General features: G+C 41.9%; 1 protein-coding gene across 2 annotated transcripts in view; it reads right to left on the bottom strand.

The window, feature by feature from the left end:
- The window catches only part of Vopp1 (VOPP1 WW domain binding protein), an 86,182-nt gene that overhangs the window by 56,125 nt on the left and 13,468 nt on the right, over window positions 1-16,589 (bottom strand). Inside the window, exon 1 of one of the 2 annotated variants that reach the window (XM_076566862.1) lies at window positions 14,256-14,386. The exons of the other annotated variant lie outside the window; for it this stretch is intronic. The gene's annotated coding sequence lies outside the window, so the exon portion shown is untranslated. Of the gene's footprint in view, window positions 1-14,255; window positions 14,387-16,589 lie in introns of those variants that run through there. 2 annotated transcript variants of the gene reach the window in all.

Raw genomic sequence — 16,589 nt, 5'->3', positions numbered from 1 at the left:
AAAGCAAAACCAAAAGCTTCTCAAGTGAGATTAAAAACTAAAACAAGCCTTGGGCTGAATGATGGCATCACTCCCATCTACAGAATGAACATGTCACATGACCTAGCACAACAACTGCTTCTGTACCTCAACAGCATAGAGAGATTCTAGTCTGCTCACCAACTGCTTCTGAGCTCTGACTTCTTCATCTACAAAGTAGTAAGAAGTGGGCTAGTGAAACAGCTCAGTGGCATTTCAGGTGGCAATAAAGGTGTCGGTCGCCAAGCCTGATGACCTATGTTCAACTGCTAGGACCAACTTAGAGGAAGGAGAGAACTGACTCCCATGAGTTGACTTTGACCTCCACACATGTTCCAAGGCACAGGTTTGCACACATGTATCATACACATAGGTAAGTTAAAATGGAGAAAGAAGCTATGTGGGCTTATGGTTGCAGAGGGTGAGAGTCCACGAGACTGAGAATGAAGTTGAAATGGCTCGAGAACTTAAACTCTGAAAACCTGCCCCCAGTGCCATACTTCCCCCCAACAAGGCCACCCCACCTAAACCTACCCAACTGAGGACCAAGTATTCAAACCCTGAGCCTATGGGAGCCATTCACATTCAAACCACTACAATGAGCTGTGAAAAACGCTTGTGGCAGAAAGGATGAAAAACAAAGGAGCTGGCTAATTCACAACTGGATAGCTGACAGCCAGCAGAAGAATCTGGGCAGAGTGAAGTTCATGTTTGTTCAAGAGGTCTTGAGGTAGGAGAGAAGTCCTAGAGTAGTTTGGCCAACAAGGATGATGACAGCCCAAGATCAGTTCAATAAGTAGCTGCTTGGCCAATGAAAGAGACAAAAGCTGAGTTAAATGCACACACATTATTTAATATGTATACATTTTACCCTCATTTAATATGTATACAACGTGTATACAGATGTGTATCTATGTGTATGTGTGTGTATATAGATGCAGATATGCACGCACCATGTGTAGTGTGTAATGTTTCTATGGTTGACATATAAACATTCATACGATAATTCTCAAGAAATGAAATAGCTACCGGAAAGATCATTGGTGCATTAATAAGAATTATTAATACAAATGTATCCCCAACTCCTTGATGATGTAGAATTTACTACTCATTATCTCACAGCAATGATAGTATAAATTTCTGGCTGGCTAGCAGACTTCTGTTTAGTTCCTAAAATAAACGAACTCCCTCTCTGGCTTTATGGTTTGACCAATAGCTTCATGGAGACTTATCTCTGTATTGTTACTGAAGTAAAAGCTTGGGCCTTGTCAGCAGGCTCAGGCACTCACTCTCCCCAGTATGCCAATCCAAGAGACAGGTAATAGTGAAGAGGTTAGAAAGACTTACTCAATGTGGGAACAAGGACAAGCAGCACAAATTGAAGAGACCCACCCAGTGTGCTGGTTGGGTTTTTTTGTTGTTGTTTTGGTTTGGTTGTGTGTGGTGTCTGTGTGTGTGTGTGTGTGTGTGTGTGTGTGTGTGTGTGTGTGTGAATTTGACACAAGCTAGGGGCATCTGGGAAGAGGGAAGCAGTCTGTGGCCTGTATGTGCAGCATTTCCTTGATTGATAACTGATATGGAGGGATCAAGTCCAGCCCACAGAAGGCAGGCAGTACCACTCCTGGCAGGTGGTCCTAAGTGTTGTAAGAAACATGCTGAGGGAGCCAGAGGAGCAATGTGGTAGCAGAGTTTCTCAATATTCCCTGCTTCAGTTCCTGTCTCTAGGTTGGTGACCTGCATGAGTTCCTGCCTTGATTTCCTTTAATGACAGAGCATAATGAGGACATCCAAGCCAAATTAACCCTTTCCTCAAGTTGGTTTTGGTTATGGTGTTTACCACAACAAAAAAGCAAATCCAGATGCTGGTACCTGAGTGTGTAGACTGATGCTGGGACTGACCTGGCCATGTTGTTTGTGGGGAGGATTATAGAACTGTTTAGAAGTCTGGGCTGGAAAATCCATGGAGTGTGCAAAGATTAATAGGCCATTCTGTGTGAGCCTGGAAGTGATGTATTGAAAGTAATGGAAACAATGAAGCCCCAGTTGTGAAGTTCAGAGGAAAGCAAAGACTCTCAGGACCACTCATCTGAAGTACTTGATTTAAGAATCTGCAGTTTCAAGTCAGCTGGGGCTACAGAATCAGCTTTGATTAACAACAGACCAGCACTAATAAAGCGAAATCATTGCAGTACTTAAGACAATTGATGGTGGTAAACTGGGGCTGAAAAATGACCAACTATGATTACGAACAGGCCAGCATCACTGAGGGTAAAATCATCTGGGAGTTAGCAGGCCCAAAGCTGGGAGCAGAACTTAGTAATGCGCAAAAGTCTTTCACTTGGTAGAGGTTTTGGGGTCACAGATAGCAGAACTGAAAGGAGTCCATACTTAACTAAAGAGAGACCTGCTTATCCATGTTCACAACTACTCCACTCATAATAACCAGAAAATAGAAACATCAACTGGTGAATGGGTAATAACAATGTGGTACCTTTATACAATAGAATGGTATTCAACTGTTAAGAAAAATGAAATATTGAGGTAAAACATAGAAACAATCATCCTGAGTAAGATAACTCAGACTCAGAAAGATAAACACTGGATTTTTCTCTTATATGTGGACCTTAGCTTTTAAGCTTTAAATATGTGTGTCTCCTTTAGAATACAGGTTAGGTATTCTCTATACTTAACCACAAAGGTTAGGTCACTTGTAAGGAAGGGATCATAGGTGAGAACAGGATTGTCCAAGCAAAGGGAAATAGACCATAGAGTCATAAAGGGAAAACTGGAAGAGCAAGAATTAAATGTGATGAGGATAGGAGGGGATGGCAGAAGAGAGATTATGGGGAAGGATAACTCCACTAAAGGCCTTTTGAAAATGTCATATGAACACCTACTCCTGGAAAGCCTCCTAAAATGTCTACATAAACAGAGTTTAAATGGAGTTACTCTATGACTGGGAAGAACACCCAAACTAGATACGATACCCTACTAAATAAAGTCCCCACTACCAGAAATGAGTTAACCTCTTTTATGAGTGTGTGAGGTCCCACAGACCCCCAAACATTACAGGCTACTCCCAGTGCTAAGGGTTACCCTCCACAACTTGATGGCAAGACCCTGTTGCTGAAGACACCACATATGTATGTCATAAATCTTGGAGAAATCTAACTGGTACTCTACTAGAAGCTTTAGCCCTCCTGACTATCATTCATGGTGCTGTAAGGTGCTATACATGCTGCTAGAAGAGAAAAGCATCAACTTTACCCAGCTATAAACTTGCAAGATACAGTAACAACCTGCCTGTCAATAAATACACCTCGGTCCAATGTTAATACTCTGACCTGCCCCTTGGGGCTGCTCTGTGTCCTGATGTAAAAGCCTCTTTTTTAAGGAAAAACTCCACCCCTTCCTCTCTCTCTCCCTCCACTCCCACGAGGTGTGCACCCCTCAACCCCCATTCTCTCCTTCTTTCTCTCTTTCTCTCTTCTTTCCTATCTTCTCTTTGTCTATTATAATAAACCATTTCCACGTGGATGTAGCGTCTGGGTTGTGAATGTCCACCTGACGCCCTGCCCCCATGCCTACATGAAGGGGTTGCCCACCAGTGTTGAGATTCCTGGCCACTCCCCCAGCTGCATGACTGCACATGCGCAGTTCAGTAGCCAAGCAAGGAGCCTTACGTTCTAGTTCTATGTAATCCGTGCACTGAGTGATCATGCAGAGTGATCACGCAATCTGTGCATGTGTGGTGTAGCTCCATAAGCCCATATGCGCATGTGCAGGGGAATCCTTAAAAAGCTGCTCACAGACTCCTCCCCCTTTTCTGCTCTCTCCCCCTCCACCATCTCTCCCTCCTCCTCACGTGTCTTTCCAACAGGCCTGACCACACCTTCTGTCCTCTCCCCCTCTCTCCTAATAAATCTCTGATAGTGAGTTTTGTCATGCCTCTTCTCGCACAGTAACAGTGCCGCTTAATGAATAACATTGCGCCGCCACACTGCAGCATTAAAACCAACAACCAGCCCATCGCTGCATCTGCCCAGCATGCCAGCATGTTTCCCTGCACACTCAGGATACCCTCGGGGTCCCCTCGTAATAATTCATAACACCAATATCACCACTAATGTCATAGGAGTAACCATCCACTTTTTTCCTTTGGATTTAAGGCCCTCTCTGTGAGATGGAATTCATATCTGACACTGTTGATGAGGCCAAGAACCGGAGGCCACATAGCTAATGGGTCCTAGGGGAAAACCTACTATGATTCTACTAAATGAACATAGCAATAAAATGCTCCTAATGACATATTGCTGTACCCACAGATCAATGCATCACTCAGTGCACATCAGAGCTTCTTCTTGCAGTAGATGTAAATTAATATAGAGACCTATAACTGAAAAAAATGGGACGAGATTAAGAGACTTTGTAATGCTCAGTCCTAAATGGGATGTCTGTATCCCAACCTTCTCCTCGGGGCTCAGGGATCTATGCAGAAGAGGAAGCAGTAATATTCTAAGAGCCAGAGGTGGTGGATGACTGAAGGATCAGTGTTTTCTAAACACAGTACAACAGACGCACATATGAACTCACAGAGACTGCGTCAGCATGCACAAGACCCACACAAGCTCAAGCCAAACAAAACCCCAACATGGAGGGGAGGAAAGCATGGAGTCCAACCGCTAGCCAAGGAGCTTTTGGCATTTGATTGCCGCTGGGGAGTGGGGGGCGGGGGCGGGAAGGGAGTCAGTTTTCTTTAGTGGAGTGATACTTGGAATACGTTAGGTCCCAAGGAAACACAGAACAAATGGCTAACTGAGGTGCCTAGTTAACATGTCCAAGTGGATGCTGGGTACCAAGTTCTCCTAGCATCACTCAGTACCCTCTATGGAGTCCTGGCTCTTCTCAGCACTTCTCACCCACACCCTCTACCCTAAACCTCTCCAGCCCCTGAGGAGAAGGGTTTGCTTCCCTTCCCCCAGCTTCTCTTCCCTATATAACTCAGCCATTTTGGGATCCTTGACCTCCTGGCTCCTCTCTCATGCTCTCTAGTGCTCCCCCTCTCTTTCCTCTCATGGCTTAGTCTATTCAACTGGTCATGTTCAGCCTGGACCCTTCCAGATGCCTCTGGCTGTGCTCTCCCTCATACCTACAATAAAAACCTTCTCCTCAACTGTACCTAGGAGTAGTCATGATTTCGACTTTCATTCATCTCTGATTTCAGCACAAGATGAATGAAAATGAAGATGTGGCTGCTCCTAGGTAGTTGAGGTTTCACTGGAGATGTGAGAGAGAGCACAGCCAGAGGCATCTGGAAGGGTCCAGACTGAACTGGGCCATGAGAGTGGAGTGGGGAGTTAAGCAAGAGGAGAAGAGAGAAGACTCAAGAGGCCAAGAGGAACCAAGACTGCACAGAGCCAGAATGGCTGAGGTTACATAAGAGAAGCTGGGGGGCTGGAGAGGTTTAGGGTAGGGGGAAGGGGTGCTGAGAGGACCCTGTTAGAGGGTACCTGTGATGCCAAGAGCCTGGTGACCAGTGTCTGCTTTGATATGTTAAATAGGCACCTCCTCAGTTGGCCATTTGTCCTAGGATTCTTTGAGACCTAACAGTATACTGACACATTCCAGGGCATACACAGCATCCAGGAGTAGTTGGCCAGCTGGCCAAAACAAGCTGGACTCCATGAATCTTATTCATTCTCTGAAGAGAGACAAAGAGAGAAAATGTTGTAGAGTGGGTTGGAGGAGAGGATATGATCAAAATATATTGTATGAAATTCTCAAATGATAAATCAAAATATTATTCAAACACAACAAAACAAACAAAAACAAAAGCAAAACTGTGCCTTTCTGACCTTCTCCTGCCTGCTCCATATCCATCTGCCAGTGCCAGCTCTGCCCGCACATTACATACTCCAGCCCAGAAAGGTGAGTCCTGACTGCACTCCAATTCTCAGACTTAGTCCTCATCTCATAAACCCTGCCTGTGCCCTGCCCAACTCCAGACTAGGGCAATGAATTATATCCCATATGCTAGCCTGGCCTGTGTTCTCCTGATCTTATCTTGACCCCATCATATCTAACCTCTCAGGCCAGACTGGCCTAGACATCCTGAGCTCTACCTAGCCTGGTGAAGCTGCCTCACTCTAACTTGTTTGCATCTACCCCAATCCTCAGACCTAGCCCAAACTGCACATTCAGTGTATAGGCCTTGTGAGGAAAGACCCTGAACGCTCCAAACAGACCCCAAGGCTTGAGCTAGAATATATACCCTGTGCACAATCCCAACTCCATGTGTCTTCCTGAACTTATCCCACTCACAGCACATCCAACCTCCAAGCTCAGACCAGCACGCACCCCCTACACTCTGGCTCAGCCCAGTGAGTCCACCTTATCCTACCCTGTCTGCACACTTCCCAGGCCCCAAACCTGCCACAGCACAAATCCAGATTGGTGAGCTCCATCCACACCGCCAACTCAATATTAAGTGATTTCAATAACCACTGTTTCCACTGGACAGGTTATCCAGACAACAACAACAACAACAGACCAGAGAAACATGAGCATTAAATTACAGCGCAGATCAAATGGACCCAAAAGATAACTACAGGGTATTCCACCAAAATGTCAAAGAATACACATTCTGCTTAGCAGCCCAAGGGAACCTCTCTTCAATAGACCACATAATGGTCACAAAACAAATCTTAACAAGTTCAGAAACATTGAAATAACCATAATGTCTAACCATAATGCAATAAAACTTAAAATCAACACCAAATAAATCTTTAGTAAGTACACAAACTTACGGAGATTAAACAACTAATTACTGAATAATGAAAGAGTCAAAGAAAGAAATGAAAGACATAAAAAACTATTTTAACTAAGTGAAAATCAAAACACATACAACAAAACCTCTGGGGTACATTAAGAAGCGGTCCTATGAAGGAAGGCTATAGCTCTAAGCTCCCACATTAAAAACCCAGAAAGAGCACCAATAAATGACTTAATGATGCGACTCAGAAATATGGAAAAACAAGAACAAACCAAATCCAAATGTAATAGACAGTAAGAAATAAAAAGTCTGAGCATACATTAATGAAACAGAAACAAAGAAAACAATGCCAAGAATCGAAGAGCTGAGTGTTTGGTTGTATATTTGGTTGTTTGTTTTTTAGGAGACAAACAAGATCAACAGACCCTTGGTGGAACTAACCCAAGGAAGAAAGAGACACGTCAGATGAACAGAATCATAAATGAACAGAGAAACACTATAATAGACACCAAAGAAATTCAGAATAACGTAAGGGAATACTTTAGAAACCTGTGAGCCATCAAGTTTAAAATCTAAAAGAAATGGATGGATTTCTAGATTCCTCCAAGTCATCAAAATAAAACTAAGAGTCAGCAACCTAAACAGCTCAGTAACAAATGAGGAGACTGAAGAGTAATAAAACACTTTCCAGAGAAAGTCCAGGGCCAGATGGGTTCACAGCAGAGTTCTATCAGACTTTCAAAGATCTGTAATCAATAGTTTTTAAATTAATCAAAGAAATAGAAACAGAAGGAACACGACCAAACTCCTTCTTCAAAGCCAGTATTACTCTAATACTAACACTAGCTAAAGATATAACAAAAAACAAAAACTACAGGTCAACATCCCCGATGAACAGTGGCAAAAATCCTTATAAGCCAAATACAGACATGTATCAAAAGATCATCCACCATGATCAAATTAGCTTTATCTCAAAGATTCTGGGATGATTCAATATTTGGAAGTCAATAAGTAATATAAACAGACTTAACGAAAATAACCACATGATCATTTCAATAGATTCAGAAAAAGTCTTCCACAAAAATCCAACATGTCTTCACTATAAAAGCCCTAAACAGAGTAGGACTGGAGAGAACAAACCCCAACACAATAAAGGCTAAGTGACAAACCTCAGCTAACATTACCCTAAATGGAATAAAACTCCCAGCACTCCCATTAAAACCTGGAATGAGGCAGGGTTGCCCATTATCCCTAATGGTTTTCAATATTGTCCTGGAAACACTAGCTGCAGCAATAAGGCAAGAGAAGGAAATTAAAGGATACAAATAGGAAAAGAAGAAGAAGAAGTTACATTATCTCTTCTTGCAGATAATATAATACCCAAGAGATACTAAAGCCACAACCTGAAAACTTCTGGAAATGATCAATAATTTCACGGAAGAGGAAAGATACAAAATTAGCTTACAAAAAACCAGTAGTCTTTCTATACAACAACAAAATACACATTCCCATTCCCCTCAAAGAAAATAAAATATCTAGGAAGAAATCTAAATAAGGAGGTGAAAGACCTCTACATTGAACTGAAAGCAGTCTTTGAAAAAAAGACACTGAAGAAGGCAATGGAGTATGGAAAGACTCCCATACTCATAGATTTGTAGAACTGGTACTGAGAAAATGACCATTCTACCCAAAGCAATTTACAGATTCAATACAATCCCAATCAAAATTCCAACAACAGTCTTCATAGAAAAAGAGAGGGCCATTCTAAAATTCATGTGGAACTTCAAAAGACCTTAGATGGAAGAAGTAATCCTAAGCAAAAAGAACAATGCTGAAGCGATTACCAAAACTACAGTAATAAAACAGTACAGCACCAGTGAAGAAACACATATATTGACCAATACAGCAAAACTGAAGAGCCAAACATGATATATACATTCTACATATGTATACATATGTGTACATAACTACAACCATCTGAGATTTGACAAAGATGCCAAAAGCATATGTTGAGGAAGAAGGAAACATCTTGCCCCAGGCATTCCATGAACAGGCAGATGCATTCCTCTGAGGGGAGTAAACAGAGTTCTACATGAACACAGAACATACAGTAGGAGTACAAAGGCAAGTTTATTACATGCAGGCTACAAACATACACCAGAGAGAAAACAGCATCGTCAACAAATGATATTTGGAAAACTAGGTGTCCACATGTAGAAGAAGAAAACTGATCCATACCTAGCACTCTGAACAAAAATTAACCCCAAGTGGATCAAAGATGTCAATGTGAAACCTGAAATGATGAAGCTTCTAGAAAGGAAAAAACAAAACCATAGGCAGAACCATACAAAATGACTTTCAGAATGGAACCCCAGGAATTATGGCCATCAATTGACAAGTGGGCTCTCATAAAACTAAAAGGAAACTGTCTAAGGAATCTAAAGAGGAAGGGTGGAAAAAAATCCCTGCCATCTATACATCCAACAGAGGATTACTATACAAAATATATAAACAACTCAAAAAATGGTCAAGAAAACAATCGGGTTTTAAAATGGGCTATGAATGTGAACAGAGAGTTCTGAAAAGAAGAAAGAAAAAATGAAGGGGAAATATTTCAAAAAATGATCATCAACCTTAGCAACTAGGGAAATGCAAATTAAACCTCTGAAACTTCACCCCACCCTAGTGAGAATGGTTAAGAAAAGGATGCTAAGAGGCAGAGGTGGGGAGGTATGGAAACCAAAAGTATCGCCTGTACATGACAGGATATACTCATGAACTCACAGCAGCTGTGGAGGCTACACAGCACCCACACAAAGATCAAGCCAGTCAACGTTCTAACAGGGAGTGGGAAATGATTCATGAACCTCACCTGTAAGTCCTCTAAGGTAGGAGCTATGAACAGTGGCTTCTGGGGGAGGGAAGAGTCAGTTTGATTTAAGGGTGGACCCTGGTAGGCCCACCAACATCCAATGGATGGCACCACACCCAGGAGGATATGGACAGCACAAATTGGATTTGATAGGTTCCCCTCCCCTCTTTTTTTTTTTTAAGAGAGAGAGAACAATGAAGTTGGGGAAGAATGCAGAAAGGTGGATGTAGATCTTGAATGGGGGAAGACTGGGGAGTGAATATAACTAAAATACATTGTATGAAATTCTCAAAGAATAAAAACATTTAAGGGCAATTCTGGCATTCTACATAGCTAAAGAGTCAACAAAACTTAAATACATATAATTAGGATTAGTATGGATTTAATAAAACATTTGGTATATATATAATATTCATATAAAGTATTTTTATACAGACATAAAAATACAATATGTACAAGAGTGTATACAGAACCTTATTGTATTTGAACCTACAGAAATAACAAAATATACTGAGAGGATAGATAAAATGATGCAACACTGTTAAATCAAGACCAAAAAGTGCATGTACACTACTTATTAAAGGTAGATGTAGTATTACCAGAATCAATTAAAAGAAGTGAAAGTACTTTCCTCTAAAAAGTAGATCCCAACAGCAAGGCACAAAAATTCCTAGCACGCACATGCTAGCTCACAGAAGTCTGTGACTATAGTTCCAGGAGATTCAATGCCCTTCTGGGGCATGCATATGGTTCACAGACTTACATGCCAGCAAAACACCCTAGCTAACTATTCAGTGCTACTGAAATCACGGTTATTGGAGGAGAATCTACAACTCTAATTTACTAAGCCATCATAATCCCTGACAACAATCTATAAACATCTGTCCTTATATCCACAGATAAGTGTAGTCTTCACCCCACATCAAGGCAAATTCTCTGTGCCACAGACGGAGAGACCAGACCACTACAGAAAACCACAACTAATCAAAATGCAGAGTTGTGGAGCCCGGTCTTAATGGATATGTCTACAAAACACTCCCAGCACCTATGGCTCAGGAAACACTGCTGAAGAGGAGGTAAAAGGATTTTAAGAGCCAGAGTACCAAGAAAATCGCCCCGAATTTGAGTCCCGTAGTACTATCATAAAATCTTACCAACACAACTGTCCAAACATGAGCTGAAGAAGGATGACACCAACATGGACAGGGAAAAGCCCACAAGGCCTCAACCCTACACAAAGAACTACAGGCAACCTAGTAAAGCTTGGGAGCAGGAGACACAGTCTTCTCCAGGGAAGGGCATGCCAATCAGTTGCCCAGTGTGAAACAGCCCTGAAAACATCCATATAAGTAACAGTATACAGACTGAATGGGTGATATTTAGGAAAATATATATGCCTATACATCTACAAATACATATGTGCATGCAATAATAATTAGTGGAAAATGAAGCCATGAATCTGAAGGAGAGTGGGAGAAGGTTTGGATCTATGATTGAATCCTAAAATAGAACACGGGCCATTAGTGGGAGGGAATAAACGTTTAAAAAAACAACAACAATTCACAGTACTATGCCAATGCTGGGTTTTACTGTTGTGGTTCAGACAGACATACGATGGCAGTGCCAATGTTCACAGAGGGGAAATCAGGTCATTGCTACACAGAGAGCTCTGCACAACTTTTACAACTTTTCCAAATCTAAAACCCATTCTAAGATTAAAAGTTAATATGAAAAACGTACAAATACTTTGTGTACCTCCCTGTATAACCCAAAACCCAAAAGCTAATGAGAACTGGAATTATGGCCTCTGCTTGGAAATGCAATAGCAGGACTAAGAGACAAGAGGCTGAAGCATGAGGGCTGAATCACACAGAGCCTGCTTGTGCCAAGAGCTGAGCCTCGGTTTTTACTGCCATAGGCAGCTCCTCCAGGAACATAGGATTCCCCTACTCTGCCCTGAGTGCCTCTGGGACACAGAAGGGAAGTCTTTGACTTGCAAATGAATGACACTGCAGCACACTTGACCCACATCCCGCTAACTGTCCTACCTGGCAGAGGGCCAGACATATCATAATCCCACTGACCTGGATTTTAGCAGCCCCAGGTGAGCTGTAAAGCCTCAGAATAGTCTACAGCTCTCGGAAGTGGGAGAGAACTGAGTGTTGATTCCACTGTTCTCACCTACCACCTACCTGCTCATAGCCAGTTTTAACCCAGGCCTGCCTCCAGAGTCTGAGGAATTAAAATAGACACTCCAGAGATACCACAGACACAGGATCTTGGCAGACTAAGGCTGCCTCTCCCCGATAAAACAAGATAACTGTGAGAGGCAGTGGGCTGGCTCCAGTGACCTCTGGGGCTTTCTAAGACGAGACAACATGGTAGGAAGTACCTAGCCTTCTTAGATTCATTTTAGTGCATTTTATAGGGAAACCTCATACTTCTCATGCAGTGGTCTTTAATTTAACCTTCTGCAAACCAATACATCTTCCCAACTTCCAGCAATTTACAGAATCTCACATGAATTTAAGAGATAGCAAGAAAACACATTCACAGAGACCTCTGCATACACACAACTAAACATATGCATTACTCGATCCATACTACACTCACAGGCCTACTGGAAATTGAACTGGAAAGATGATCTCCAACTACCCACCTGTATGTGTGTTTTATTTATCCCATAGTAATTTTAAGTTATAGAAACTTAACATAAAAATCTAGATATGCATTTCCTTCTGAAAAACCAAAGACTTACTGAAAATCTGCTACACCAGAGTGATGGCAAGTACCCCACACTCCCTGTCCCCAGAGCCACTCACTCCCTAGAAAACATAATGAGTTTGGCCTTCTACACAAAGAATCCATAATTACCATACAAAGGATCCATAATTACCAGCATTTTTGCCATGACACATTAGAAGATAAAGGCAGTCAACATATATTTTAAGTTCTATAATTGGCACTTCAGGATAATGAAATCCTAGCACTTCCTATAGCCAATAAAGCCCACAGTCCTGGGACTGGAGAGGTTTCATTACCATCTAGAAGTAAGCTAGGGTGGCTACAGTGGGACTAGGTACATGGAGACATAAGTCTCTAGGCGCTGGAGGCCTATGAGGCATTGAAGTTTAAAGGATTTTGACTCTGGGGTGAGTGAGGTGCAGGGACTGTCCTAGCCTGTCTAGCAAGGCTAATCATATGCAAGAGGTCTTGCAAAACAATGACTAGTCCTGACACACAGAGGCCAGTATTCCAAGTCAACGCCAAATATTCTGAAGCTCTGATAAATGATACAGAGCTAGTTCATCATGACGACTCTCAATCATTAGAGATACCCAAGCTCATCAATCAAAGGTCAACTTACTATGCACAGACATGGGACAAAAATGGTAGCAAAAACTTCCAATCATTCACCCCTCTCTCAGGGCAGGTGACTGACAGGAGCAGGGGTACACCCCCCTAACAATTCAAGGCAGGGCAACCATGCACCTGGTGCACTGCATGGTGACTATGAACACAAAAACAAAAGGAGGAAGTGTCTGCAAATGAGATTGTTTTTAGATCTATAGCCTTTACCCTCAACAGGCCAGTATCCATTTAAATAGATACACACACCCACATTATGAAGTCTACTGCTTCTTCTTTATAGTCAATATAGAATGGGAATACTCAGTAAGAAATCTCCACTTTAAGTCAAGTCCCACATATTAGCCTTCAGTTACAGCCGTTCCCAATCTGGTCATGTTCGCTGCAGAGATGGATTGCATGACCAGGAAAACAGTCTATGGGCCATCCACATCCAGAGCATCTTCATTCCCTGGACACAAACAGGGTTACCACATGACCCAGGTCTGGGGGACTGGGAAGCCATGCCTCAGGTCCTACTTTCCAGAAGGAGAAAGGACACAGAAAATGCCTGTTTGTGGAAGAACATAGACATTCCTTTACTACATAGTAAGTGCAAGAACTTCTGGAAATCACTCCCTGATATAATACAACTCAGTCATAGAACCAAAGATACAAGACCAGCTCAAGAGTCAGTCTCTCAAACTGCAGTTTCTTAATCTGTAAATAGGGTCACATTACTGAATGTGGGGTGAAATTTTCATTGCTGTGAAACTTCAGAATGTGTGATGACCAGAAATCAATTCAAAATTAGTTGCATGAAGAATCCAAGGTGTTTCTAGGAGCATTCTTCTGCAGTACAGTACATGACTTCTTTGCAGCCTGAGTTCTGAACATACAATATGCCCAGTTTATACTGCGCACACCCTCAAAATGCCAAGAAACAAAACTTGAAACACCTTACTCAAATTCAGATGTATGGTATGTCAAAACCAGCCACAGACTGACTATATATATAAACATTTCTGTCCTTATAGAAGTAACTGTACAAAAACCAAAGATTTTAATTGACTTTCCTGTTGTCATTCCTTAGCATACAGACAAAGCTCTGGATTACACTGTGTTGGCATGCTCAGTTTTTTTAAAATTACTGCTTGAGTTGCTATCTTAGTTATGTTTCTGTTGCTAAGATAAGACACCATGACCAAGGCAACTTAGAGAAGACAGAGTTTATTTGGGGCTTACAGCTGCAGAGGTTTAGAGTCCATGACCATCATGGCAGGGAGCAGGCAGTCGACGGGCTGGCATGATGCCAGAGCAGTCTTTCACAGTCTCAACACAGTTTAAAAGTCCCAAAGTTGAAGTCTTTCCTGAGACTCAAGGCAAGCTCTTAGTTGCAACCCCCTGTAAAATCAGAATCAAAAGCAAATTACATATTTCCAACATATGCAGAACACGGCACAGAACATTACCATTCCAAAAGGGAGGAATGGGACATCCTGAGGAAATACTGGACCAAAGCAAAACTGAAACTCAGCAGGGCCAACTCTAAATCCTATAGATCTGTGTATGACTCACGTCAAAGGGCTTAGATGGCTCTGCCTTTCCAGTTTTGCCGAGTACAGTACACTTCTCTCTCTCGGCTAGTTCCACTCCAAGTATGCATCTCCTAGCAGATGACTCAAGGCTCTGGGGACTCCAATGCTATCCAGGCTTCATTTTTCACAGGTTCACACATGGCATCACAAGACCTCTATACAGGAACTCTCCTCAATGGCTCTCGATTGCAGAGAGAGATTCCGCGACCCATTTACTCATAACTCGTTCATGACTCTCTAGAGCCAGAACCACTTGGCCAAGGTTACCAAGTTCAGCTGCCTGTTTAGGATGGAGCCTGGCCCCCTCCTTGGAATATATTTGCATAAGCTTTCTTTCGCTGTTTGCCTATGTTACACAAGCTTCCCTCTGTTGTAGAGCAGAAAATCCCTCGGGAAGTTCCTTTTTTATAAATGGAAGCTTTGCTGGGTGGGGTCTGACCCTCAGTGCACTATTCCCTTTATTCCATTTCACACCAGGCCTCTCATTATCTCTTTCAGCATAAGCTTTAGCTCAAGTAGTAAATTGTCTAGTACTATTTTTGCTTCAAACTGTATAATTGTACTTCCTTTTTGCCTTGCTTGCTCTCTGTCATTGTAGAGCTGTGTAAGAGTGACAGCTAGTAACTACACAACAGCGTCAATATTAGGCCGTCTTGAAATCTCCTCTGCCGATGAAGTTAGTCCAAAACTTTTCAATTTAGCCTAAGGCAGACTTTTAGGACAAGGGTAAAAAGCAGCCACATTATTTGCCAAGAAATCATAAGGCTGATCTCCAGCCTAGTTGCTAATATTGTTCCCCTATGAAACCTCTTGAGCTGTGCCTACAAAATCCACATTGTTCTCAGCACTACTGTCTTCCAAGCTTCAATAAGGATGGCTTGTCAAACCCTGCTCACAACATTTAATGGCTTTCCTAATCCAAGGTCCTAAAACATTCCACATTCTTAACAACAACAGAAAAAAGAAAATGAAGAAAGAAAGGAAGGAAGGAAGGAAGGAAGGAAGGAAGGAAGGAAGGAAGGAAGGAAGGAAGGAAGGAAGGAAGGAAGAAAGGAAGAAAGGAAGAAAGGAAGAGAGAGAAAGAAAAAGAAAAAACAGAATGGTCAGGGCCATCACAACACTACCCAACTCCTGGTACCAACTTCTGTCTTAGTCACTTTTCTATTTTTTATAATAAACACTATAACCAAGGAAACTTATAAAAGAAAGCATTTACTTGGGTCTGAGAGTATGAGTCCATGATTATCACAGCAGGGAGCCTTGCCTTGCAGCAGGCCAACAGAGATGCCACAGTAGCTGAGGTTACATCTTGATCCAAAAGTGTGAGGTAGAGAGAGTTATCTTGGATTGGTGTAGGCTCTTCAAACCTCAAAGGTTCCCGGTAACGCATCTCCAACAAGGCCATATCTTCTAATCCTTCTCAAACAATTTCACCTACTGAAGTACTCAAACATATGAACCTCTGTGGGTCATTTTCATTCAAACCACTACATATGGCAAGTAGAAACTTTTGGAGATAATAGGTTTATCATGTACATGGTAAAGGTGCAGCAGGGCTATACTGAAACTTGTGAAGTTGCATACATTAATTACACATGTTTTCTAAATATCAAAAGAACATGGATTTCTTTAATGTTAAATTTATAAAAAAAAATTAAGATAACTCATCCATCTTTTTTGATGTTTACTTTAAACATTATTCAATGTCCTAATTGGTTAGAGCTATCAAGAACCTCAGTTGAAAAAAATGCTTCCATCAGATTGCCTGCTGGTATGTATGTGGGGCATTTTCTTAATTAATGATTGATGTGGGGACAGTACCACCAATAGGAAGATCCTGAGGTATACTAAGTGTGGTGGCTTGAATGAGAATGGCCTCCACAGGTTCATGTATTTGAATGCTTAGTCACTAGAGAATGGAACTGTTGAAGGATTAGAAGGATTAGGAGGTGTGGCTTTGTTGAAATAGGTGTGTCCTTAT

This window comes from Peromyscus maniculatus, chromosome 3 (assembly GCF_049852395.1).
Source record: "Peromyscus maniculatus bairdii isolate BWxNUB_F1_BW_parent chromosome 3, HU_Pman_BW_mat_3.1, whole genome shotgun sequence".
Taxonomy (NCBI): domain Eukaryota; kingdom Metazoa; phylum Chordata; class Mammalia; order Rodentia; family Cricetidae; genus Peromyscus; species Peromyscus maniculatus.
The sequence above is the reverse complement of the archived record's forward strand: the minus strand, read 5'-3'. Positions and strand labels throughout refer to the sequence as shown.